General features: G+C 41.8%; 1 long non-coding RNA gene across 1 annotated transcript; it reads right to left on the reverse strand.

Moving 5' to 3' along the window:
- Positions 1-7,979: 7,979 nt before the first annotated feature.
- Positions 7,980-26,971, reverse strand: LOC307137174. The gene is made up of 3 exons (XR_013817877.1): positions 26,811-26,971; positions 12,203-12,469; positions 7,980-11,678 (listed from the first exon to the last, which is right to left on the reverse strand). It is a non-coding gene; the product is annotated as an uncharacterized lncRNA (long non-coding RNA).
- Positions 26,972-27,498: the final 527 nt, after the last annotated feature.

Consider the following 27,498-nt stretch of genomic DNA (forward strand, 5'->3'; position numbering starts at 1 on the left):
GGGCGGTTCCTCCAACGGTGGTCCCGGTGCCTCCACAATGCCCACCATCATTCCCTCGTCACGGTCCACCTCCCGCATGGGTCTCGGACCCTCCGGCCCTCCTTCGGGCCACCTAGATAGTACATCAGCGTTGGTATGTTCCCTTCCTGGCCGGTACTGAAGCTGGTACTCAAAGTTGGCCAATTGTGCCACCCACCTCTGTTCCACCGCCCCCAACTTGGCGGTTTGTAGGTGTACCAGTGGATTGTTATCAGTCACTACGGTCACCTTTGCTCCCCAAAGGTAGTCTTTGAACTTCTCACTGAGCGCCCACTTCATGGCCAGTAACTAAAGCTTGAAGGAGCTGTAGTTGGCATCGTTCCTCTCCGCGGGGTGTAGACTCCGGCTCGCATAAGCGATGACTCTTTCTTCCTCCTGCTGTTTCTGCGCTAAGACAGCCCCCAAGCCCAAGTGGCTGGCGTCAGTGTAGAGGATAAAGGGCTGGGTGAAGTCTGCGTATGCCAGGATGGGTGCTTGTAACAGCTCCTGCTTGAGCCTCTGGAAGGCGGTCTCGCATGCCGGATCCCACTGAATCGCTGGGGACCCTCGGCCCTTGGTGTGTCCCGTTCCACCCAGCAACTGGTTCAGGGGTTTGGCGATCTTAGAGAAATCCTTAATAAATCGCCTGTAGTACCCGACAAAGCCGAGGAAGGATCGAACCTGGCGCACGGTCTTCGGGGCAGTCCACCCCTGTACAGCCGACACCTTCTCTGGGTCCACAGCGATTCCTGCAGCGCTCACTATATGGCCCAGGAACTTTACCTCCTTCCGGAAAAGCTGACATTTATCCGGTTGGAGCTTCAGCCCGTACTTCTCAAGGGAGCGGAACACCTGCTCAAGATGCTGAAGGTGAGTCTCAAAGTCAGGGGAATAGATAATCACGTCATCCAGATACACAAGAGCGGTATCCACTAGCTGGCTCCCCAGGCAGCGCTGCATTAGCCGTTGGAACGTGGCGGGGGCGTTGCAGAGGCCGAACGGCATCCGGTCCCACTCATATAACCCAAAGGGAGTCGTGAAGGCCGTCTTCTCCCAGTCCCGCTTGTCCACCTGCACTTGCCAGTATCCGCTCGCCAGGTCTAGTGTGGAATACCAGGCCGCCCGGGTGAGACTCGTGAGGGAATCCTCGACTCGAGGCAATGGGAAAGCATCCCGCTTCGTCACTTGGTTCAACCTCCGATAATCCACACAGAATCTCCATGCGCCTGTTTTCTTCCTTACCAGAACAATCGGGGCTGCCCAAGGGCTACTGCTCTCGCGGATGATCCCTTTATCCAGTATCCCCCGCAGAAGAGCCCGAACCTCGGAATATAATGTTGGAGGTACCGGCCGGTAGCGTTCCCTACTAGGCGGGGCTTCTCCAGTGGGAATTTGATGCTGAACGATGTTAGTACACCCGTAGTCCTCGTCATGGGTGGAGAACAACTGTGGCCATTTTGATAGAAAAGCCTCGAGCCGTCTTGTTTGATCCTCCTCCAGCCCTTCTCCCCGTAGGGACTCACCTCCGAGATGGGCCGGCAGTCCTCCTTCAGCCTCTCTTCTGTGCGTCCCCGTCTGCGCCAACGCAACCTCCACTACGGTCGGGCCCACTTGACTGAACTTGACTCCTCCTGGATCTTGCACTTGCTGGGGCAACACTGAGGTAACTCGGGCTAGACACTGATGACGATGCAGTTGGATCGGGAAAGGGTTCGTGTTCCGGACTCTCACCCGGACTCGGCTGCCTTGGGCGGATGCCAGTCCTCTGGCCACTTCCACCTTAGGACCGTCGTTGTGCGGTTCTACCAACACCCACTCCTCCGGGTGGTAAAGTCTAGGGGGCACCCGGACCCAAACCATCGCCTCGCTTCGAGCCGGGATGGACAACGCATAGCAGCAAGCCACTCTTCCAGTGCTCTCCCGGTCCCCCTGCTGTTCGGCCAGGCAAACTCGGCGACAGTCAGCTCTAATGCAATCCCATTCTCTGTCCTCAGGCGTCGCAGTTGCTCGGGCCGGCCCACTCTGGAACAGCCCCTCCCAGCATTCGGAGATGACATTCATGCCCAACAGGGCGCGATGAGACCCCAGGCAGGCGTCGCGAACCACCACCACCCCCTTCTGGGGTACGACCATGCCATGGATCTCTAGGTCTGTCACTACGTATCCCACGTATGGGATGTCGAGACCGTTGGCCCCTCGCAGAGTCAGCCAGGGGGCTTCGGTCGTCGGCCGGCCCTGGGTACCGAATAGTTCCTGGACTAGGCTCTCCGCGAACAGAGTGACTTGCGACCCCGTGTCCAGCAGACACTGCACCTTCTGGCCATTGACTTGAACCACGATGACCGGACAACGGCCCACCAGGCGTTCCTTCGACAGTTTGGAAGACGAGGGGTCTGAAAAGGGGGTCCCGACCACTTGACCCACAGTGGCCGGAGACTCTAAAAACCCCCCTGCGAAGCGCGTCTGGAGGAGCACTGACGGACGTAATGTCCGGCTTCCCCACAGCCGTTGCAGATAGGACGCCCCTGTTCGTCCCACTGGAATCGGGGACCCGTGGATCGAGTGAAGTGACGCTCTGGAGGGCGATTCCCGTCGGAGTAGGCTCGCTCCCGCGGTGAGGGTAATGAATGGAGGCGTTCTCGGCGGAGTTCTTCGACGACAGACTTAGACAGTTCAGACATTTGCTCACGGATATCCCTCTTTAGTTCCTCCCGGAGGGCATGCTTCCAATCGGAAGTAACAGGGGCCGAAGGCCCACTGACAGCATTCGCAGCCAGACAGCTGGGGGGATCCATACCTTCGGTGTGGTCACGCTCAAGGGCTAGAGCTTCCTGCCGAAGCTCTTCGAACGTGAGGTCCGGCGTCCGTCTCAGTTGCACCCGCAGACTCTGACGCACGGGGCCCTCCCGTAATCCCAACAGAAACTGATCTCGCAATAGGGTCTCCTCGTCCCCCAGGCCGTGATCCTGTCTTCCCCTTAGCCTGGTAAACTGTTCCCTCAGTTGCAACGTGAATGGCCGAACGGTTTGTCGAGGCCCTTGCCTACAATTAAAGAATTGCGTTCTCAGGACCGCTACCGGGGTGGTGTCTCCGTATTGCCCCGTGAGAAAATCAAAGATGGCTTGGGCGGTGATGCGGGTTGCTTCCGGCGCTGCCTGTACTTCTCTTCTTGCTTCTCCCTCCAACGAATTTAGCACAAACTGTACCTTCTGAGGGGCACTTAGCCCTTGGAGCCCTGCCAGGTATTCAACCTGGGTCTTCCATGCTGACAGGCTCAATTCTGACCCTGGACCTCCGTACTTCTGGGCCCACGGGGCCCCCATAAAGAAAGGCATAACGGGCTGCCGGGCCACTGGCTCTTCTTCTTCTGCCATCTAGGTCCTTGATCGCTCCACTCGAGGTGGTAACCCTGCCGCACTACGCCAAGTTCTGTCACAGGTCGGGGCGGGCCAACCCAGACTGCACCCACCCCTGAAAAACCCAGGAACCACCTCGAGGAATGTGTCAAGGACCAGACAGACAAGGGAATAAAATAATACAGTTTATTTATTATATTAAAAGATCAATGAATTGGATAGGTCCTAAATAAAATCTTCTTCTTGCTGCCAGGACAGTTCAAGAGTCTCTAGACCTCCCGGGACGGGAGGGGAGGGACGATCGTGACGGACCGGAGGCTCGTCGGAGGGGAATCAGGGGGGAATCCCCGCGCCGTCCAGGTAGGTCACTGGGTAAGTACTCCTCTACGGGACTCAAGAGGGGAGGCCGTGGTCATACGAACCCCATTCAGACTGGAACCAGGTAAGTATGCAGATGCGAGGGCGAAGCGAGTCACTGGGGTTACTCCAGAGGGAAGTACTCAGAGGTGGGGGCAAGCGAGCCACTCTCTTCTTCTTCTGAGCAGGGTAAAGGCTTCCAATAAGGGCGTGTGGGGACCACCAGGCGGGGGGACACTTTGAGCGGAGCGCTCACGTCAGCTGAACACTGGGACAGACACAGCACAGTTTCGACGGTTCAACAGTATGTGAAGCTTTTCAACTGATATACCTTCTCTCCTTTCGAACAGGGTCAAGGCTTCCAATAGGGGCGTGTGGAGACCACCAGGCGGGGAGGACACTTTGGGCAGAACGCTCCACTTCAGCTGAGCACTGGAACAGTACAGCAAGGTCTCAACGGTTCAACAGTATGTGAAGCTTTTCAACTGATATACCTTCTCTCCTTTCGAACAGGGTCAAGGCTTCCAATAGGGGCGTGTGGAGACCACCAGGCGGGAAGGACACTTTGGGCGGAACACTCCACTTCAGCTGAGCACTGGAACAGTACAGCAAGGTCTCAACGGTTCAACAGTGTGTGAGCTTTTCAACTGATATACCTTCTCTCCTTTTGAACAGGGTAAAGGCTTCCAATAAGGCGTGTGGAGACCACCAGGCGGGGAGGACACTTTGGGCGGAACACTCCACTTCAGCTGAGCACTGGAACAGTACAGCAAGGTCTCAACGGTTCAACAGTGCGTGAAGCTTTGCAACTGATATACCTTCTCTCCTTTGAACAGGATCAAGGCTTCCAATAAGGGCGTGTAGAGACCACTAGGCGGGGAGGACACTTAGAGCGGGGCGCTCACGTCGGCTGAACACTGGGACAGACACAGCACAGTTTCAACGGTTCGACAGTACATGAAGCTTGCAACTGATATACCTTTTCTTCTTCTGAACAGGGTAAAGGCTTCCAATAGGGGCGTGTGGAGACCACCAGGCGGGGAGGACACTTTGGTCAGGACGCTCACTTCGGCTGAGCACTAGAACAGACACAGCACAGTTTCAGCAGTACATGATATATGAAGCACTCAGCATTAACAGGGCCGGGTCTTTTCAAAGCAGGAAGTTGGGCGGTTGCTTTATCAAAGCCCTTCGTTAGAGACAGCGGGAGGAAGACGGTCTTTTCTCCCACCAGATCGGATCTCGTCCTCGATCAGGGCTTGACTTCGCTCCGGGAAAGCAGAAGAACGATGCAGCGATCGTCACATTCGGCAAGGAGAGGACAGAAGTTGGAGACAGATCATTAATTCACTCGGTGTAATAGTTCACTCGTGCCAAACATTTTCCAAACTCTCCACACCACTTCAGTGTTAGTGCATATAAACAACGGATCAAATACTCATCACTTGCGTCTTTCTCACTACTGACGATATTCCTCAAGTCTTCGCTGACAAATACTTCACTCCTTCCTTCCTCTTCCACAGCTTCAATCTTCCCCACTCCACAGCCCAGCCTCAATAAAAAGAACAACCCGCTGACAAACACAGCATCATATGGGAGGAGATCCACCCCACAGTCTGTTTTCTCTCTGTTTTTAAAGCCTCGTCTGAATAGGTGTCCCTCTCACAGCGTTCTCTGTAATTGCCCCACACCTGCTGTCACTCAGGCAATCAGCCCCGCTGCCATGGCAACAGATTCACAGGGCATAGAACGGATGTTCACTGGAAAATCCTGAATGACTGCATTCACCAGGATCTTAGTCCCGTTCGGTTTTTGTCACCCCGTGACACCCCATATGGTAAAATGCAGAGATATGGAAATCTTAATGTGGTTTCATGAGTAAATTGGTCACTTGTTCACATTTTCAGTGGCCAAAAACCAAACGTGGGTCACTTTGCATACAGCTGATACTTTTGTCTTTTACAGAGGAATATCTGAACAACAAATAATGTTGAAACTAGAAATGGATCTCGTTTTTTCTATCAACACAATTGCATAGAATATACCTGAGTGCCATAAAATTTGTTAAAGTTTGTGTGCCTGTTATTCTAAAAATATTAAAGATATCTTGATATTCTATTCTTAATTTTTTTCAATGGGTAAAATTGTTCATTTGACATGGAATTACCATTTAATTACATTTAAATGAAGTGAACACGTTTTCTGTCAGGAATATGGAGTATTTTGATACAAGTTAGATATTAATTGCATTTAAAACAAGGTTTGTTCAACTCCTGTCCAAAGTCTGAGAGAAACAACAGGACCATCATGTTTAGCTGAGCTGCTGAAAAGCCTCTTTGTCTCCTAAAGTTCCCTGTTTTCCCCTCATTCATTATGCTAATGTCTGAGATCCTCTGTAAAGTGGCACATTAACAGGCCCAGATTAACACAGTATAGTGCCCTAGGGTGACCACTTTTGAAGTGAACAACATGAACATGCCATACTAATATATTTTATATAATAATATATAATATATTTGCCTAGAAATAATAGTAAATGCCTTACCTTTAGCAGAGCATCTTTTTTCTAGACTTTGTGCATGCTAAATTGTTAATTAAATCCTCAAAGTCCATTGCCTAGTGTCGGATTCAATAGCCAGGATGGAGAGTGTAGACGGCCACATGATGAATCAGAGTTTTCTTTTTTCAGATGTGCCTGAAGACTGTTATATTTACCAGCCATGTTACTGGTGTTGTCTTAACTTTGTCGCCGGCAATTTGACATGTCTAACCCCAGACCCATGACCTATGTGTTCTCTTAAAAACGGATCAAACGGTGCAATAAGAACCTGCAATCCGAGGTAATTGTCATAACTTGATGAGCACAAAAGTAGTCTAACATTCTGGGAAAATGTTTTGAGATAAAAACTGAAAGCGTTGTCAGAAGCTTAGTGATGTTGACTTTGAAGTCGAGCGACTGTGGTGTAGTCCGTTTATAGCTTACCTTTAGCTTTATACTTCTGGCGACTGCATTTAGGCTTCAAAAATAAATAAATGTTCTGTTCATCTGTGATAAAAGATGTCTCCCTTTACAATCACTAAAACGCTGTTGCTTTGTCAGTTCATCTCACAAAGCTCAGTTATAATCAATGAAGCTGCCTACAATGCTCAATAAATCTCTTACTTACATCGTGTCTACACTTTGTTTGTTAATGAGAGGTTTCGTGAGCCTGCTGCATAAAAACTCTGGTGTTTTGAGCATTGGGTGGATTCTGATTGGCCATTGCGTTCAAGAGATCAACAACTATGTCTGTGATTGGCTACATTCCTCACCGCTGCAAAAACACATTGTAAATAATACATTTGATTTGGCTAATCTGGTGTACAAACCAAATGTCGCTCACGTGTTGCAGCAAAAAAGTTTCCCAGTTATCTTGAAACATATCTGGATCAGTTTTGGCAAAGATGTGGGACAGTAATCACTGGCGACTCTGGGTCAGTTTTGGCAAAGATGTGGGACAGTAATCACTGGCGACTATGGGTCAGTTTTGGCAAAGATGTGGGACAGTAATCACTGGTGACTCTGGGTCAGTTTTGGCAAAGATGTGGGACAGTAATCACTGGTGACTCTGGGTCAGTTTTGGCAAAGATGTGGGACAGTAATCACTGGTGACTCTGGGTCAGTTTTGGCAAAGACGTGGGACAGTAATCACTGGCGACTCTGGGTCAGTTTTGGCAAAGATGTGGGACAGTAATCACTGGTGACTCTGGGTCAGTTTTGGCAAAGATGTGGGACAGTAATCACTGGTGACTCTGGATCAGTTTTGGCAAAGACGTGGGACAGTAATCACTGGCGACTCTGGGTCAGTTTTGGCAAAGATGTGGGACAGTAATCACTGGTGACTCTGGGTCAGTTTTGGCAAAGATGTGGGACAGTAATCACTGGTGACTCTGGGTCAGTTTTGGCAAAGATGTGGGACAGTAATCACTGGCGACTCTGAATGTGAACCTAATGTGAACAACACATGGCATAGCAAATATGGCCAGAATACATTACACCAAAATGTAGGTGGGTGTCTAAAGTGAACCAAATTTGATATGGCAAATATGACCTACATAATTAATAAAAATTTGGGTCACTTTTGGCAAATATATGGTACAGTTGAGCTGTTAGGGTAAATATGCCCAAATATCATAAAACAGACGTGGCCAGAATTCTGGTTTGGATTCAGCAATAATGAAGGACAAAAATGAACTCGAACTCTTTGTGTGATACAGAAATCTGATCATTTGGTTGACAATAATACTGTACATCCCAAACATATTTATTACAGTATTAAGAAAGAGTGATGAGTGACATAAGGAACTAATACACACATGATGATAACCTAGATGACGAACAGCTGTGATGATTAGTGTTCATTAAATACATCAATCAAGACAAGATGTTGTTTCTGTTTTATTTCTCATAACTGCATGTATCAAAAGACAATTTAGTACATAATTAAATGACATAAATATATCTAATTCTAGAAAGAACTATTTAGACACAATCCAATCCGACTTTATTTACACTGTGAGAGTTGTTGACTTTTGAGTGGAAAAACTTGTCATAATTCAATTAATATTTATTTGTTCAGCGCTTTTCACAATCCATATCGTTTCAGTGCAGCTTTACAGAAACTGTCTTTGTCTACATTACAATTTAGAGTGATCTGTTATCAGAGGAGACTGTGTCCAAGTTATGTATTTCAGAAATATACATATACAAATCACGCAGTTAGCTAACAATATATTTATTTAAGCCAGAAACCGTGAGCTCATTGAAGTATTTATTACAAGTTGTCAACATAATGATTACAATATATAGAAAATATAAGCACTTGAAAGGTTTTTTTCCAGTATGAATTTGGGATGTGTAACAACATTGAGTTTCGGGGAATAATTAATTCAAATGGTATAAATATTCATGAGCCTTTAATCATGTAAAAGTAACCTCTATCCAAATTGATTTCTTCATCAATTATCAATCTTACAAACTTTAAGAAACATTAATCTGCTTGATCAGGACAAATATTTCCTATGTTTGTTAAATTTGTATTACTGAAGTAGTAATACAAGAAAATCAAGCTTGATTGGTAGCTAAGATCTTACGTCTCATTGACGTCGATCTTTGTGAGCAAAACAATACAGATTCAATTCAATTATTGGGTTTTAATAAAACAACTAAAGTATACAATGCTACGAGTCACACAGGGTAAATATGCATATATAGGTAGGAGAAAACAAACAACATGGTATAAAACAAGGAAAAATCAAACTTAACGAATAATATAAAGGGGGAAAGAATGATGGACAGAGAGATTTAAGGAGGGAGGGAGAGAGAGAGAGAGAGAGAGAGAGAGAGAGGGAGAGAGAGAGAGAGACAGCTTCACAGCCCTTTCACAAAAGACCTCAAGAAATTAACAATCCCGTGAACAGGAATAATTCAGACAACCTTTTACACGCAGTTTGATTGTGAAATAGAATACTTGCATTACTATGGCTTCTCGTGTGTAAGTGTCTGAGTTCGATCATCAGGGAAGTTCGGTAAGGATCTTCGGGTCCAGGGAGAATTTCTCTGAAGCTTAGTAAAGTCTTTCGAGGAAGCTGCCGGTCTTTCTCTCCGTGGCAGGGATGCCTTCTCTCAGGGTGGCGAAGGCCAGGGTGGTCTTCCTCTCAATGGCGAAATGCCAAGGGGTCCTTCTCTCAGTGGCGAAAATGCAAAGAGTTAATGGTCAGTTCTCGTTCTTATAGACGAGACTGGAGGGAGGGATCCAATCACGTCCGGGAGACAGAAGGCGCAAGTTTTCCTTTGTTCCTGGACCCCCCTCCTCTTGGCTAATCAAACGGGGTGCTCATTTTAAGCCTCTATTCTTAGAAAGCTGATACTTTTGTAATAATGCATCTTGTTGTAATTTGTGAACGAGATTCGGTACAGTCGAGTTTCTGCGATTGAGAAGATACCACACACCGTCATTCTGCGATTTGAGAGTACAGTGTTACAGGATTTCCACAGTTACTGGCGTACAAAGTTTGATTTAAATACAGTAAACAGCTTAGCTCTTTTAATACATCGTATAAAGACATTAAATCAACGAAATATATATATTTAAACGTTATTGAGGCAGTTTTGGTCCACATGGTTCATATAAGGCGAATGTGTGTGAGTCACACAAACAGTCCTGTGTCTTGTCTAAGTATGTGCGCCCATTCGCACAAAGGGTGTGTGTGTGAGGGTGTAAAGGCACGTGAATGCCTTGGGGCTATAATATTCAACGCTCCAATCTCTTGCGGAGACACGGTGGCGCCTGGATCTAATTAGTGTAGAGTCACATCAACACAAAGGCCCTTTGTCAATGTATGATCTGATTAGAAAAGTCACGAGAGGCTGTGAGGAGTTCCATCCGGCCAGATGTCTAGAGCTATAATGCATTATTGTTACAGTTGACTAGATGTAGTAAAGCTCTTCCCACAGTCACAGCACATGATCTCTCACTCCACCATGTGTTTTCATGCGTGCAGTTTAAAAATTTTCAGTCGTGAAAAACTCTTTCCACAGATAGAACACACATGAGGCTTCTCATCTGAATGAACCATCAGGTGTTGTTTTAGACTTGATGGCGATTTAAAATCTTTACCACACTGATCACAGTTAAATGGCTTTTTCTCCAGAGTGAATGAGCAGATGATTTTTTAAACCTTTTGGATCTCTGAAACTCTTCTCACACTGAGTACAGTGGTACGGCTTCTCTCCAGTGTGAACTCGCTCATGTTTTTTCAGGGCTCCAGAATGAGTGAAATTCTTGTCACAATATGAGCACTTGAAAGGTTTCTCTCCTGTATGAAGTCGCTTATGTACTTTCAGGTTTCCAGACTGAGTGAAACTCTTCTCACACTGAGTACAGTGGTACGGCTTCTCTCCAGTATGAAGTCGCTCATGTGATTTCAGGTGTCCAGAATCAGTGAAATTCTTGTCACAATATGAGCACTTGAAAGGTTTCTCTCCAGTATGAGTTCTTTGGTGCCGTTTCAGAAGACTAGATGTAGTAAAGCTCTTCCCACAGTCACAACACACTTGATCTCTCACTCCATCATGTGTTTTCTGGTGCTGTTTAAAATTGCTCAGCCATGAAAAACTCTTTCCACAGAGAGAACACACATGATCTCTCACTCCATCGTGTGTTTTCTGGTGCTGTTTAAAACTGCTCAGCCATGAAAAACTCTTTCCACAGAGAGAACACACATGATCTCTCACTTCATCATGTGTTTTCTGGTGCAGTTTAAAACAGCTCATTCGTGAAAAACTCTTTCCACAGAGAGAACACACATGAGGCTTCTCATCTGAATGAACTACCAGGTGTCTTTTGAGTTCTGATGATGAAATAAAATCTTTCCCACACTGATCACAGCTGAATGATTTTTTCCCAGAGTGACGGAGCAGATGAACACTGAGAGCTGATGCTCGAGAAAAATTGTTTCCACACTGAGTGCATGTATACGGTTTCTCTCCAGTGTGAATTATTTGGTGCTGTTTCAGAAGATTAGTTGTAGTAAAACTCTTCCCACAGTCACAACACACATGATCTCTCACTTCATCATGTGTTTTCTGGTGCAGTTTAAAACTGTCCAGCCATGAAAAACTCTTTCCACAGAGAGAACACACATGAGGTCTCTCACCTGAATGAACTACCAGGTGTTTTTTTAGAAGTGATGATAAAATAAATCCTTTGCCACAATGATCACACTTGAATGGTTTTTCTCCAGAGTGAATGCGCAAATGTCTACTGAGACCTGATGCTCGAGAAAAACTCTTTCCACACTGAGAGCAGGTGTGCCGCTTTTTGGCTTTTGTTTCTTGAGTTTTGAAGTCACAGAGTTTCTTAATGTCATTTAGTTTGTGTTGTTGCTCCTTCTCTTCCGTCTGGTCTAAAATAAACATATAAAGTAGTCAGAATCAGTTCAATGAGGTTAAATGTGAAAATTAAAAACACTGAGCAGAAAACGAGTATAAAGTATCGGTAACACAATAAGGTTTCATTAGTTAACATGAACTAATAATGAACTGCACTTCTACAGCATTTATTAATCTGAGTTCATGTTAATTTCAACATTTACAAAAGTTGTATTTGTTAACATTTGTTAAGTAACATGAACCAACAATGAACAGCTGGATTTTTATTAACTAACATTAACAAAGATTAATAAATATTGTAACAAATGTATTGTTGATTGTTAGTTAATACATTAACTAATGTTAACAAATGAGACCTTATTGTAAAGTGTTAAAGTATCTTTAATGTGCAAAGATCAGTTCTGTCATTCACTTCGATTAAAACTGATAAAATATGATCATTTACATGCATTTCTCTATCATTTATCATCCATATACTGATTATTATTTCACAGCTACTAAAGCAGTCAATAATGAAGACTCAAGAATGAACACCAACCTATTTGTTCCTCAGTATCTTCATGTTTTATTCTGGATGGTTCTGGATAACTCATGTCTTCAATCTCCTCTTTAATAAACTCCATCTTTAACAGTCACACAGATTTCAGCTGCTACACCTGGAGTTTGTCCTTCTCTTGTAGGATGATGGGAATATTCCCAGTATTTATTGGTGAATTGTTGTGGGAGGGGCTTCACTGGTGGGAGGGGCTTCACTTCAGGTGTGAACTGTGATCACTGTGAGATACTGACGTCCACAGGACCAGATCTGGAAAAATCAAAGAGAAGTTACTGAATTTATACTGAATTACCAGACCTGGCTTAATTTTTATTTTGTAAATATTTTTTATGAAGAAAGAAAAACATAAATATTAATGAAAGCCAAAATATTAAATGTCATGGATGTTTATTTACTGAGTAATCTACAATTCCTTAGAGGGGTGTAGCAACAATGAGTTTTGGGGAATAATGAATTCAAATGGAGTCTATGAATATGATTTGCTTGTTGTACAGACAATATCAACGTATAACGGAACCTTTAATCATTTAAAAGTAACCTTTATCCAAATTGATTTCTTCATCAATTACAATCTTACAAACCTTAAGAAACATTAATCTGCTTGATCAGGACAAATAATATCTCTTATGCTTGTACGATTTGTATTACTGAAATAGTAATACATGAAAATCAAGCTTAAATGGGTAGCTAAAATATTGCGTCTCATTGACTTTGATATTTGTGAGCAAAACAATACGGATTCACTTCAATGCAATCATTGGGTTTTAATAAAACAACTACAGTTTACAAAGCTACGATTCATACGGGGGAAATATGCATATATATGTAGGGGAAAACAAACAATATGGTACAAACAAGGAAACATGAAACTTAACGAATAAGGGAAAAAGAATGATGGAAAGAGAGAATTAACAAGGGAGGGAGAGAGAGAGAGAGAGAGACAGAGATTTGATTTTTGAAAAAACTTTATTTACAATTTTAACAGTATCTCTTCACAATAAACTGACCATATAATACTTTTAACACATTACACCAAGAATATTAACACCTGAATAAATTACCAAGAAAAAAACAAATCACCTTCACAAACTGCACACAAAGCACCATGACTGCACCATATCAATTCAAAAGATGAAAGATCTCTCATAGTTTTATAAAACCGAAAATCAATCAAAACTCTAGATTTTATCAAAGTTGAAAAACACACGTTCACATCATCGCTACACTTTTGTTCCACTCTATTTTTCCTGCTGATATAAATAGCCATTTTTGCTTGCCCTAAAATGAAATTCAACAATTGACAGGTGAAACGTTTTTTCTGAAAATACTTAAAACCCAAAATGAAAGTCTCAATACAAAAAGTTTCATCAAACCTACAAAACAATTCTTGTAATCTCATAAACAAAGGTTCTAATCTAAAACAATGCATAAAAGCATGAAAAACAGTCTCCCTTTGAAGACAGAAAGGGCAAGCAGAATTAACTTCTGGATTCAGCACTGAAATAAAAGAATTGACAGCAATGGCACCATGGAGAATTCGCCATTGTATATCACCAAACCTTTTAGACAATGGTGGCTTATATAATGATCTCCATTCAGGTTTTACATCATTTCTTAGTTTAAAAACAGAACGCCATGGTGTATCAGTTCTTTTTTCTAACATTTTCTTATTAAAAACCAAAACACAGGCTCTATACAGTTTTTTTCCTTCACTTGACAAGAAATCTAAAATCAAAGATTCACCTGATTTCAGCAAAAAACCTATACCCTCTTCAAGTTTGGGTTGAATAATTAAACACGGAAAAGGATCCTCAACATCAGGAGTACAAACCCCTGTAAAAAAGTCTCTTAACAAATGTTCTTCATCAACTGTAAAACATGATTTAAGTTTGACAAAAAAACGAGTTAATAAACGAACAGATCTGATTCCTAAATGCTTGGATACAACATCCACATTCTCAAATTGAGGCCCAGTTAAAGTCAACAAATGTCCCAAAGTAAAAACCTTGGATTTCAGAAATATGGTGCTGAACCCCGGCAAATAGCAGTGAGTAGCAATGTCCAAGCGAGCCCCAAGTATCAGTGGTTCCTGCAAAAGCCAGTGGAGAGAATATGAGTTCTCAGTCTTGTGAACACGAAAAAAACTCCACACCTTGAAAAGGTTTCGATAGAAAGCAGGCAGTTCCGATAAATCCAATTTGGTTGGATCCATTAAGAAAAGGGATTTATCCAGTCCGAAACCCCCAATAGTGTGCAAAATGGTGCAGCTCGCAGCACGCCAGCTGAAATCTGTAGAACCATCAAGTAATCTTTTTAAAAACTGTAACCGAAAAGCAGCCATTCTACTTTGCAAGTGAATCAAACCTTGCCCACCTTCATCTTTGGGGAGGTATAAAACACTTTGTGGGACCCAATGTAGCTTGTCCCAAAAAAAGTTCACAAGGGCAACTTGAACTTCTGCTAAAAACTGTGGTGAGGGGTCTACACATACCAATCTATGCCAAAGTGAAGATGCCACTAAGTTGTTGACAATGAGAGTTCGCCCCCTATAGGACATATTTGGTAATAACCATCTCCACTTGTCCAATCGCCCCTTAACTTTTTCCATCAGCCCCTCCCAATTTTTTTGTAACACACTGTCATCCCCTAGATAAACGCCTAAATATTTTATACCCCCATTCCCCCAACACAACCCATCAGGAAGGCAAGGTTTACCATCAGTCCATTGTCCCAACAATAAAGCCTCACTTTTTTTCCAATTGACCTTTGCAGAAGACAACAGTCTAAATTCTTCAATTAAATGAAGTAAAATCTGCACATCACTTTGTCTGTTGATCATCACCACAATATCATCGGCATAGGCTGACAAACAAATTTTATTACTACAAACTGGTAAAAACAAACCACTTAATTGACCTCTTATCTGTTGAAGCAATGGCTCAATAGCCAAGGAATACAACATTCCGGACAAGGAGCAACCTTGTCTGATACCCCGGAGAACCTGAAAAGGAGCACATAAGCCACCATTTATTTTCAGCAAACTCTCAACGTCACAATAGAGTACCCTAAGCATGTCTATAAAGTTCTGGCTAAAACCAAAAGCTGTTAAAGCACTCCACAAATATGAGTGCTCTACTCGGTCAAACGCCTTCTCCTGATCCAAAGATATCAAGCCACAGTCCAAATTTAACAATTTAGAAACGTAAAAAATATGCCGAATTAAAGAAATATTGTCGAATATAGATCTACCAGGGACACAGTACGTCTGGTCCGGATGGATAACCTGACCCAACACTCCAGCCAATCTGTTACCCAATGCCTTAGAAAGTATTTTATAGTCACTGCAGAGAAGCGAGACAGGGCGCCAGTTCTTAATATCTGTAAGATCCCCTTTTTTTGGGAGAAGAGTGATCACCGCTCTTCGGCAACTCAACGGCAACCCGCCCTTCGACAAGCTGTCCTTCAGTACCTCCAGCAGATCTACACCCAACTCCAACCAAAAAGCCTTATAGAAGTCAACCGGGAGGCCATCCACTCCTGGGGCCCTCCCAGACTCCATGCTTTGCAGGGCCTTATAAAGCTCTTCCAGGGTCAGCACCTCTTCAAGGTCACTATTACCCTCCTCTGACACCTTTGGTAGGCTGTCAAGGAAAACGTTGTCCACACAACACTCTGACTTGAGCTCACTCCTATACAGATTTTGATAGAACTGTGCTGCCCTTCCCCGAATACCAGCAGGATCCAACAATAAAACTCCATCTTCAGAGCGCAAACCATGAATAAACCGTTTCTGGCCGTTCTTTTTTTCCAGATTGAAAAAGTATTGGGATGGTGCATCCATCTGGTCAATGCTTTGAAAACGTGAACGGACCAGAGCCCCCTGTACTTTATGCCCCAGTAGATCAGCTAACTGGGCTTTCTTCTTTGAACAGGCTTCTAAATAATGAATATCGCCAGTTGATTGAGCCAAATTTTGAAATTCAATTATCTCTCTTTCCAAAAACTCTAAAGAACGAGTCAACTCCTTAGTAACGTTGTGAGTATACTGTTGAGTAAATTGTCTTATTTTTATCTTACCAACATCCCACCACTGTTGCAATGAATAAAAAAAAGACTTCTTTGTTCTGTGAGCTTCCCAGAAATACTTAAAAGATTCCTTAAAAAAAAGATCATTTAACAAATTAGTATTAAAATGCCAGTATGCGCTTTTTGGTTTTATTGAGCTTAAAATAAACTTACAGTGCACCATACTGTGATCTGAAAAAATTACTGGTGTTATATAACTTTTATTGAATATACTAAGATGGTGATTAAAACTGTAAACTCTGTCCAGCCTTGCTAATGACATAACATTATCACGTGTGTGAACCCAAGTGTACTGTCTCACATTACCATTTAAAGATCTCCAAACATCACATAAATCATACTTTTTAATAATATGAGTAAAACGTTTACGCGATGCCAAATGAGGCTCAATGTGATTTCGATCTAAATTATGCTCAGTACAATTGAAATCACCACCTAGGAACAAAAAATCTTCAGGGCAACAGTTTTGTAGAGTTGAACACAGTATGTCTAAAAAAAACATTCTTTCAACAGGTGCAGTTGGAACATATACACAAATAAAAACAAACACATAACTTTCAAAAACCGCTCTAACTTTTAAAAGCCTACCTTTTACTATTTCATCAACATCATAAGAGATAGGACTAAAATTCTTTGTGAATAAAATGGCAACTCCCCCACTTATTGAAGTGTTATGGCTTAACACAGGGATGCCATCAAACTCCCTCGCCCAGTCAGCAGCATTTTTTAAGTCGCTATGAGTTTCTTGTAACAAGACAACATCAATATCTTTCTGTTTAATTACTTCATATATTGTAGCTCTTTTTTTAGAATGTCTTGCACCGTTAACATTCAAAGTAGCTACATGCACTTCACTCATAAAAAAGAAAAAGGAAAAGAAAAAACACCCAAATAGCCAAAAAACATCAGCCATTCTACTTTGAAAATTAACAGACATCATTGTTTAAAGCAGTATTGAGATTCCTCACAATTTTCTTAAGTCGATAGACTTCTTTGTTTGTAAAGCAACTCTCTGCCATTAGGCTTCTTGCTTTTTCAGTGAACTGATTGACATCAGGAAAATATTCCTGCACATTCACACCTCGTTTATTTTTTGTTGATCTAAGGAATAACTTAATATCATCAAGTCCATAATCCCGACCAATGAACTCCCCCTGAGAAAGTGTCATACTAGAGTCAGAAGACCCACCATCACTTTCTGTATCCTGATCCATATCGTCTTGCACTTCACTTGTTTTACTTATTTTGGCATCAACATTTTTTTTAACCATCTTCCTTTTATGGGGCATTTTGAAAAAATGCTCTTCCTCCACACAGTCCGTCGCACAAGCCCCTTGCAATGAACTATTCTCTAAAGCAACTTCATTTTGCTCAGCATCTCCTTTATCCTGAGAAAACTCTGCCACGCTCAGTAAATCTTTGACACTAGCCTCTGAAAGTGTTTTAGTGCGTATCGTGCCCGAGTGTTCACGCTGCAGTGAAGACGACGCATCCACACTCCCACCGGGAACACTCGTAGCCGTCACCGCCACAGCCGAGTTCGGCCCCGGCAATACCTCCTCAACCATGTCACCCTCAGTATTCTCATTCACAACGTTTGCTTCCCTTTCTGAAACTTTGTCAGGACAATTGCGAATTAAATGTCCAGATTTACCACAACTAAAACACTTAGATTTCGCGGTAGTGACAAAAATTACGTATTCAAAATTGTCAATTCGAAAATTAAGCGTCATGTCTAGCTCGACGTCATCCTGAATAATCATATACGCGAATCTCCTAAAAGAAACAATGTGTTTCAACAGAGGTGATCCGCTATTGATTGGAATCTTTTTAATCGGAGATACCAACTTTCCGTACCGGGATAAAGCTTGGGTCAAAATTTCATCACTTACGAACGGTGGAACATTCGATAAAGTAACTCTCTTAGCTGGCAATGAAAGAGGAAGAACAGAGACAAAATCACCACCAATGACTATCCCGTGTTCGACTACTTCATTGACTTTATCTACGCTATTAAGAAACACCACAACGGCACTATTCATTCTGGAGGCGGATAGCACGCTTTCATGCCCCACAACCTCACCAATGGCAAGACAACATTCCTCCACAGTCACCGCGGCGGCAACTTTAACCGCATTACGCCGCGTAAGTGAACTCAAAACCTGCACACCAGGGGCCGACATGCTTCCCTGATAAAGTGGATAGCACGCGGCCCAACAAAGAACCAAAAATACTAAATAGAAAAGACCAGAAAACCAACAAGGGGAAGAAAAAAGAAAACAGCTTCACTCACAAGCCCTCCAGCCACGCTCACACACTCCGTCAACTCGCACTCAGACACACCGGAAGTGAGAGAGAGAGAGAGAGAGAGAGAGAGAGAGAGAGAGAGAGAGAGAGAGAGAGAGAGAGAGACTTTAATATTTTTGTAAATAAAGTGATCTTAAAGTCAAAGTCAAAGATATAACATTTTTAGTAAAAAATAATATTAATAAAAATAAAATAAAAATTCCCCTTTTATGATCAAAACTCACTCATGCATAAAATTGGAGACAGCCATCAATGTCAACATCACAAATAACATTCTTTATGCCCCATTTACCTCTGAAACCATCCAAGTCAATAACCAACTTATAATTGTTAAACTCTATATTTATACGGGATTTTATTAACCCCTGTAACACTGCAACCACATCAGTTAATCCACCATTATTCAATTTTCTCTTTCGTGACAACCAAATTGACATTTTTGCTTGCCCAAATAAAAATTTTTATAAAACATGAACTTCTTTTTTTTTCCTGCTGTACTTGGGCCCAAAAATAAAAAACATAGGCATAAAAACTTCCCCCAGTGCAGGGCCGGCCCTGACCAATTTGCTGCCCTAGGCAAGATTTTACTTGGTGCCCCTTGTATCAAGGTTTAGCACTACATGTTATCAGTCTAAGTTGTGGAAACACTCGAACCGTTTTATTTTTGTAATGCATTGATGTTTTATTTTTATTGTTGTTGTTGTTTTATATGATGTCCAGTCCATTCTACTCCGTCATTATGTTCATGATATTATTATTATTTTTTATTTTTTAAAGGCTGATGATAGTAAAACTGTACAAAAATTGCACCTATGCCACATTACAGCCTAAACACAAAGAGCAAGAGTAATTGCATCTAACATTCATTGCCAAACTATTCATTGAGAACTAGCAAAAGTGTTTGTTTTCCAGTAGATGGCAGCAATCTTCCACTAAACTATGAGCATTTTCATGTTTTCACCAGGAATTCAACTGAGAAATTTTGATATTTAATGTCATTTAAATACTTTAACATAAAATGTTGCTATTTTAAATACACCTGTATATAAATATCATTACTAATTTCGGCAAATATATTTTAAAATTGCTACACACCCCCTTAAAACTGCACTACTGCAGAGTAAAAACATTAGGCTATTAAAAAAGTGATATTACATGCGTTTAATATTTTTATATTATTTATTTTTTACAAAATCACACTGGCTGTGGCCTCTGGAGAACCCAGAACAGCTGCTTGCATAAAGTTTAAGGTAAAAATAACTGGAATTAATTAGCAAACATTAGTATTTTACTACTATGCAAATAAATAAACTGTTCATTTATTTGCCTACATCACTTTACTTCTGTCTTTACACTGCAAAAAATGCTCTTCTTATTTGGAATCTTTTTCTTGTTTCCAGTCCAAATATCTAAAAATTCTTAAATCAAGGTGCATTTACTAGATAAGTAAAAAGACATTTTTCTTGTTTACTTGAAAATAAAATCAAAATTAAGTGAGTTTTTGCTTAAAACAAGCAAAATTATCTGCCAATGGGGTGAGAAAAATAATCTAATTTATGTTTGGGACAGAAACAAGATTTCAATCAGAAACAAGATTATTTTTCTCACTCCATTGGCAGATAATTTTGCTTGTTTTAAGCAAAAACTCACATCATTTTGATTTTATTTTCAAGAAAACAAGAAAATTATCTTCTGTCATTTTACTTATCTAGTAAATGCACAATGGTTTAAGAATTTTTAGATATTTAGACTAGAAACAAGACACAAATACTACGTAAGAAGAGCAGTGTATCCCTTATCTTCCCTGCATCAGAGGGCTTCTGTCTTTTTTGACACTATAATTCGGCCATCCGTCATAAATAATCAGGCAACTTACACCGTGTCAACACCTGGCGCGAGCGGCCAAGCACCCTAAAAAATGAAAGCAATCCTGTCTGCGTTGGATGCGGCGAGAGGCGACGCAACACATCAAATTCCCCTAACGATAAACTGATCTCACGTTGTATTTCTGACGCACTTCAAGTTGATCGGCGGGGGGAGATTGATGAGGCGGACCGGGAAGATGCGGGGGACTTCGTTACGTTTTTTTGCGCAATATTTGGTAATATTTCAAATTAATATTAATAAAATAGTATCATTAATAAATTTTGGCGCCCCTATGGATGAGTGGTGCCCCTAGCATTTGACTATTCCGCCTATGCCACGGGCCGGCACTGCCCCAGTGTCTGACACCACTCTTCTAATTTGTTAAATAATGGCTTTAATCTAAAACATTAAAAAAACAAATGAAAAACTGTTTCCTGCATCCCACAGAACAGACAGCCCTCCCCTACCTGTGGGTCAAGGTGTGCTCTGTGTCTGTTTGTAGCTATTATCCCATGCACAATTCTCCACTGCAGGTCTCCAGACCTTTTCTCTATCGGAGTCTTGTACAGGGACCTCCAGCAGCCTTTAGGGGAAGCTTCTGGCCCAAAAACCTCCTGCCACTTGGACTCTCTTACACTCTCAAGCGATTTCAGATGTGCCACTTTCACACACAGTACATAAAAAGCTTTTTTCTCTGTGTTGCTAAAAAACTCCAATTGAGGGGTCTTAAAAGAAAGCAGGCTTCCCTCAGCTTCTTGCCATTCTCCAGTGTCTGCTGAAAAAGTCAGTTCTGGGAAAGTATAGGTTTCCTCCTCTCCACCAGATGACTCTAAAACCAGTCTATAGTCCTGGGGCAAAAACTCACGTATTTGAGTCAGCATTCTCTCCACCACTCGAACTGATCTAATGTCCAGCTTTTGAGCCAAAACTTCAGCAGATATCCACCCTTTCTCAGAAATCAAAAGTCCAACTTTAGTAATGTTTGCAGTCCATAAAGCTCTTCTGAGGGAGACTGAGTTGAAAATGTCCAAAGCCAGTGCCGGGTTCAAGAGCAGAGGTTCTTCCCTCATCCACAGGTCCAGCAGACCATTTGGCTCCCGAGATATTTTTAAAAGTGTCCATGCTCTCAGTACTGACCTGTAGAAAGGTGTCAGTCCTGTTAAGTCCAGTTTGTTGATGTCCATGAGAAACAGGTGTCGGTCTAATCCCATGTTTCCTGCTCTCCTCATAAGGGCACAGGCCACCTCGGCCCAGCTCACGTGCTCCCCGTAGAGTAGTCTCCGAGCTGCCTGAAGTCTCAAGGCTTGGATTCTGGAACTGATGTCGACCAGCCCCTGTCCTCCTTCCTGAATAGGCAGATACAGCCCTGACGCCCTCAGCCAGTGCTGTCCCGACCAGAAGAAGTCCACCAGGTTTTTCTGGATTTTCCTTACTAGCTCTTCTGGAGGCTCTAGAATCATCATCCTGTGCCATAACGATGAAGCCACCAGATTATTACATACCAGGTCCCTCCCCCTGTAGGACAGCCGAGGCAGCAACCATTTCCAGTGAGACAACCGAACACACACTTTCTCCACTAGGCCCTCCCAGTTTTTCCTTTTAAATTCATCTACTCCTAAAAACACCCCAAGATATTTAAAGCCTGTTCTCCCCCACTGTAATCCACCAGGAAGTGATGGACTATTTAGACCAGTACCACACCAAATAGCCTCACTTTTACCCCAGTTAACTTTAGCCGAAGATGCCTTCCCGTAACATGCTAGAGCTCCTTTTAAAGAATCAACCTCACTCTGACCACTAATTAACACTGTGATATCATCTGCATATGCAGAGACTTTAGTAGGTTCTTTAAAAACCAGTGTACTAACATTTAATCCCGCGAGCTGCTGTCTTAATCTACATAACAGTGGCTCAATAGCTATGCTGTATAGCTGACCCGAGAGAGGACACCCTTGCCTAATACCTCTGTGGATCTTCACAGGAGTACTGAGGCCACCAGCCATTTTAACCATACACGTAGCCTCAGTATACAACAATTTAATCTTAGAGATAAAACCATCCCCAAATCCAAAAGCCTTTAACGTTTTAAAAAGAACATTGTGGTCTACTCTGTTAAAAGCTTTTTCATGATCTAATGACAGAAACCCAATATTAATATTGTTTTGAAAAGCAAAATCAAGCATGTCCCGTACCAAATGTAAATTATCTGTGATGGATCGATCTTTTATACAGTAAGACTGGTCTTTGTGAATGATTTCATACAATACAGTATTTAGCCTGTTTGCCAGACATTTAGAAAATATTTTATATTCTGAGCATAAAATTGCTACAGGCCTCCAATTCTTTAATAACGTTAAATCTCCCTTTTTTGGGAGCAAAGTTAAAACAGCCCGCTGACAGCTTGTGGGAAGAATTTCTTCTGTAATGCAGTTTTGCAAAACCTCAAAGTAGTCATGTCCTAAAACAGTCCAAAAGTTCTTATAAAACTCTGCAGGTAATCCATCCAAGCCAGGTGCACGTCCTGAAGAGAGTCCCATTACTGCAGCAGTAACCTCCTCAAAAGTGAGTTCAGTTTCTAACAAATGTTTATGCTCTGGAGTTAAAACAGGAAGTTCCTGAAGCAGTTCATTTGTGCACTGTTCATCCGAGGTTTCAGCAGTAAATAAATCAGAATAAAAATTCACAGCGATTCTCCGCATTGAGACTGGGTCAGAGGTTTCTTTTCCATTGTTTTCTTTTAAACAGTACATCTGCTTTTCCTGTCCAGCTTTTCTCTCCAAATTAAAAAAATAAGATGTGGGTCCATCCATGTCCCTCGTTGTTAAAAAACGGCTCCTTACAAGAGCCCCTTTAACTTTTTCATTTAGAATGAAGCTCAGCTGGTTTTTCTTTCCTGTCCACAGTTCTTGTAAATCTGCAGTATCATTAACAGTCATTGTCTTCTCAATATCAATGATCTCCTTTTCTAGCAACTCTAGTTTCTTTTTTAAAACCAAAGAAGAATGGGTTGCATATTGCTGACAGAACCCTTTTATTTGAACCTTACTGATTTCCCACCACTGAATTATATTTTCATATAAAACTTTTTCATTTTTACAGGTTTCCCAAAAAACTCCAAAGTTCTCACAGAAATTCTTATCATCCAGAAGTTTAATGTTAAAATGCCAATAGTAACTCTTCTGAACTCTGTTCACCAACGAACACTCTATTGTAATGAGTTTGTGATCAGAAAAAGATGTAGGAATGATAGCTGTATGTTTTACTCTATTCCTCATATTGTGTGATGTGTAGAACCTGTCCAATCGTGCCCCAGAAATTCTACCATTACTAAAATGTACCCATGTATATTGTTGTGCTGCTAGATTGTGTTCCCTCCATACATCCGATAAATTTAGTTTTTTTTTTTAATCACATTTGCTAAAACTGCAGCTGACTGTGCATGAGGTTCTTCTCCATTCCTGTCTTTTGTGAAATCTAAAGTGCAGTTCCAATCTCCTCCTAAAATTATTAAATCCCCATCCTGCTGTTGGCTTAAAACTTTTTCCAGTTTGGAAAAATACTGCAACCTGTCAGATCCTAAATTAGGAGCATAAATGTTTATGAACACAAAAACAAGATTTCTAATTTCAGCCCTAATTAGTAATAATCTCCCTGGTTCTATCTCATTTTTAAATAAAATTTTAGCTTGAAGACTAGGGGAAAAAAGCACAGCCACTCCAGCACTAAGATTACTCCCATGACTTAGAACCTTCTTTCCTTCCCACCACAAACCCCAGTCTACCTCATTTCTTTGGTCACTATGAGTCTCCTGCAAAAAAACAACGCTGAGATCTTTCAAGCGTATGGTTTCTGAAAGTAACCAATTTTTCTTCCCATCCCTCATCCCATTTACATTTAGGGATCCCACCCGTAAGGTCTCCATAAGGAAGAGAGAGAGAAAAAGAAAACAATATAGAAAAGAGAAGTCAACAGCCATCATATCTATTTAGTTTTTCCCCTCGCTTTTCCTGCTTTCTTTCCTAATCTTATTGCAGTTATATGTTTCTTTAAGCGAAACCTCTTTTGTTGTGTAAGCTCTTCATAGTTGCTCTTTTTTCTAGCCCACATTACAGAAGCAATACATTTTTCCACATCCGGGAAATAATCACTTATTTCAACACCTGATTTTCCTTTTGTTTTGTCAAGAAAAGAATTGATTTGTTCGACAGTATACATATCTTTTTCATCCTCTGACCACTGCTCATCATCTCTCATTCCATCATTACTATACTGAGATAAAACCTCCATCTCATCAGTCATGTTTTCCATTTCACCTTCTACCTGTACTGTATCATTACTCTTACACACATCCACACCATCACCTTGAGTCTCTCTCTTATCAACATCAGACAATTCACACACTGATTTTTCAGGAACATAACTGTAGCCAGGTCGTTCCTTACTTACAATGTTAAGGCCTACATTATTTTCACTCACCTCCTGCTGTCCCTGCTCTTCCTCAGTAGTGACTGTCTCATGCTCCTCGGCGTTCCATGTTCCTGTGTTATTTGCTGATTTATCGGTGTTATTCGCGTCAGATGTGGACGCGCGCGGTCCGTCTCTGTGTGGACACGCGAAGCGCTTATGTCCCAGATCTCCACAATCAAAACAGCGTAGACTATCCGTAGTGGCATAAACCATGAAAGAATTCCCCCCTTGAATGACACGGAAGGAGACTTCCAAGGTTCGCTCCGGTGAATTTAAAAACATATACACCTGACGTCTAAATGAAAGAACGTGCTTTAACGCTGTGTTTTTACACCCTAAGGGAATCAATCGGACGGAACCCGCGATCTTACCAAATCGTTGTAACTCTTTTGTGATAACATCGTTAGATTTGAAATGGTAACTTTTGTTGCTGGAGCGGATAGCGGGGTTACCGGGACATATGTTTCCTTCACCCATATACCACTGACAGTCAACTGATTGACTAACGCCTCAGACTTCAAAAACACAACAACTGCTTTATTCATTCGAGAGGCCGAGACGACATTCTCAAAGTCAACCTGTTCTCCTATCACCAGCAGCAGATCCTCCACTGTCACTCCGGGCCTCAAGACGCACACACACTAAGAGAAAAAAACCTTTTCTCTATTCTGTGTTAAAAGAAAAAACGAGGGGAAAAGAAACGTAAAAAGGAAAAAATAGGAAAAATAAAGTTTCCACAAGCGCTCTCAGCAAACACTCAGCTCCCACACACACTCCCAACAATCACACCGGAAGTGAGAGAGAGAGAGAGAGAAAGAGAGAGAGACAGCTTCAATCTCTTGCGGCTACACGATGACGCCTCGGATCTAATCAGCATAGATGATTACATCAACACACAGGCCCTTTGTTTAAGTATGATTTGATTAGAAAAGTCACGAGGGCTGTGAGGAGTTCAGACTTTGGCCTTCCTGCCAGACGACTGATTGACTCATTACTGTTACAGGGGGGTCAATATTACAATTTTCACCTGAGATTCGGAGCCAGATTACAGGAGGGTAAAAATGACTTTAAAAAAAGATGGCAGCTTTATTTTACTTTTAAACAGAGATTGAAAGGACTATTAGTAAAATCTGTCGACTTTAGCGATCTTTGTTGCATTATATGCCAACAGTGACTGTTCAAAAAATTGTGTTTTTTGCCCCAAGTTTGCATGACTGTAACTCAAGAAGTATTAATGATATCCTAAAATCCTCTTATATTCTGGTTCTTATCAAGCATTTCTTTTGGTTTCTTCATTTTAAAGTCAGAGATATAGAGATCTTAATGTGGTTTCATGAGTAAATTGGTCAATTGTTCACATTTTCAGTGGCCATAAACCAAATGTGGGTCACTTTACATACAGCTGATACTTTTGTCTTTTACAGATGAATATCTGAACAACAAATAATCTAATTTTTTTCTATAAACATAATTGCATAGAATATACTGGAGTGCCATACAATTTCTCTCAGTATTTTGATACAAGTTAGATATTAATTTCATTTAAAACAAGGTTTGTTGAACTCCTGTCCAAAGTCTGAGAGAAACAACAGGATCATTATGTTTATCTGAGCTGCTGAAAAGCCTCTTTGTCTCCTAAAGTTCCCTGTTTTCCCCTCATTCATTATGCTGATGTCTGAGATCTTCTGTAAAGTGGCACATTAAGCACATTTTATTGGTGTAATAGAGTCAGAGTCTGTGAAAAACTCTCTGCCAACATATTATTACACTCATAATAAACCACATTTCATTACATTGGTCCTTAAACATGTAAACTCTGGAGCTGATTAATGTTAAACTCTGTAATCTGAGAAACATCTCTCACCTGCAGACTGGAAATATAAGGCATCCGGAGAAAATATTACACTTTTGTCCTTCATTCACGATCGTTAACAGCGTCGCTTTCAGCTTCAACTGATCTCAGCTCGTCTCTCTCGCTTCAACTGGATCAGCACTCGCCCCGTCTCGCGCGCTTCTCTCTTCTGCGCATGCTCAGTGCGCGTGATTTTTCTTAAAGGGGCCGCATATTCTTAAACAAGCCCGGTTCCAGCATAGACATAATAAATACATAGACGTTATATTATTATATAATTAGTAATAGTGACGTTAGTTGGCCACCAGAGTCAGTCAGACTAAAATAGCTAGCGATGTTGCTACTTAGCTGTGAAAGTTGAGACATGAGTTGACATGATTTATATTATAGTTTTAGCTTATATTATATCTTATATTATAAAATAAAATTCCTGAAATCGAAATATTCATCTATATATTTTTGAAAGACTTTTATGACAGGCGACTGACATATTGTGACTCTTAATGTTAGTTAACTTAAGTTAGTTGGCTAGCTAACTTTTATCACACATTGAAGGTTTCCCAAAGACAAAGAGGTGACAGTGGGAAGTTGATGATTCTGAACAACTACGATTTCAGAGCTCGAATTTGAGCATCAGGTACGGATTTCAGAAACGATATCAAAATATAATCTGAAAAGAGGCCATATCTGTATTAAAGGA

The sequence above is a fragment of the Gobio gobio genome (genome assembly GCF_949357685.1).
Source record: "Gobio gobio genome assembly, chromosome: 14".
Lineage (NCBI taxonomy): Eukaryota > Metazoa > Chordata > Actinopteri > Cypriniformes > Gobionidae > Gobio > Gobio gobio.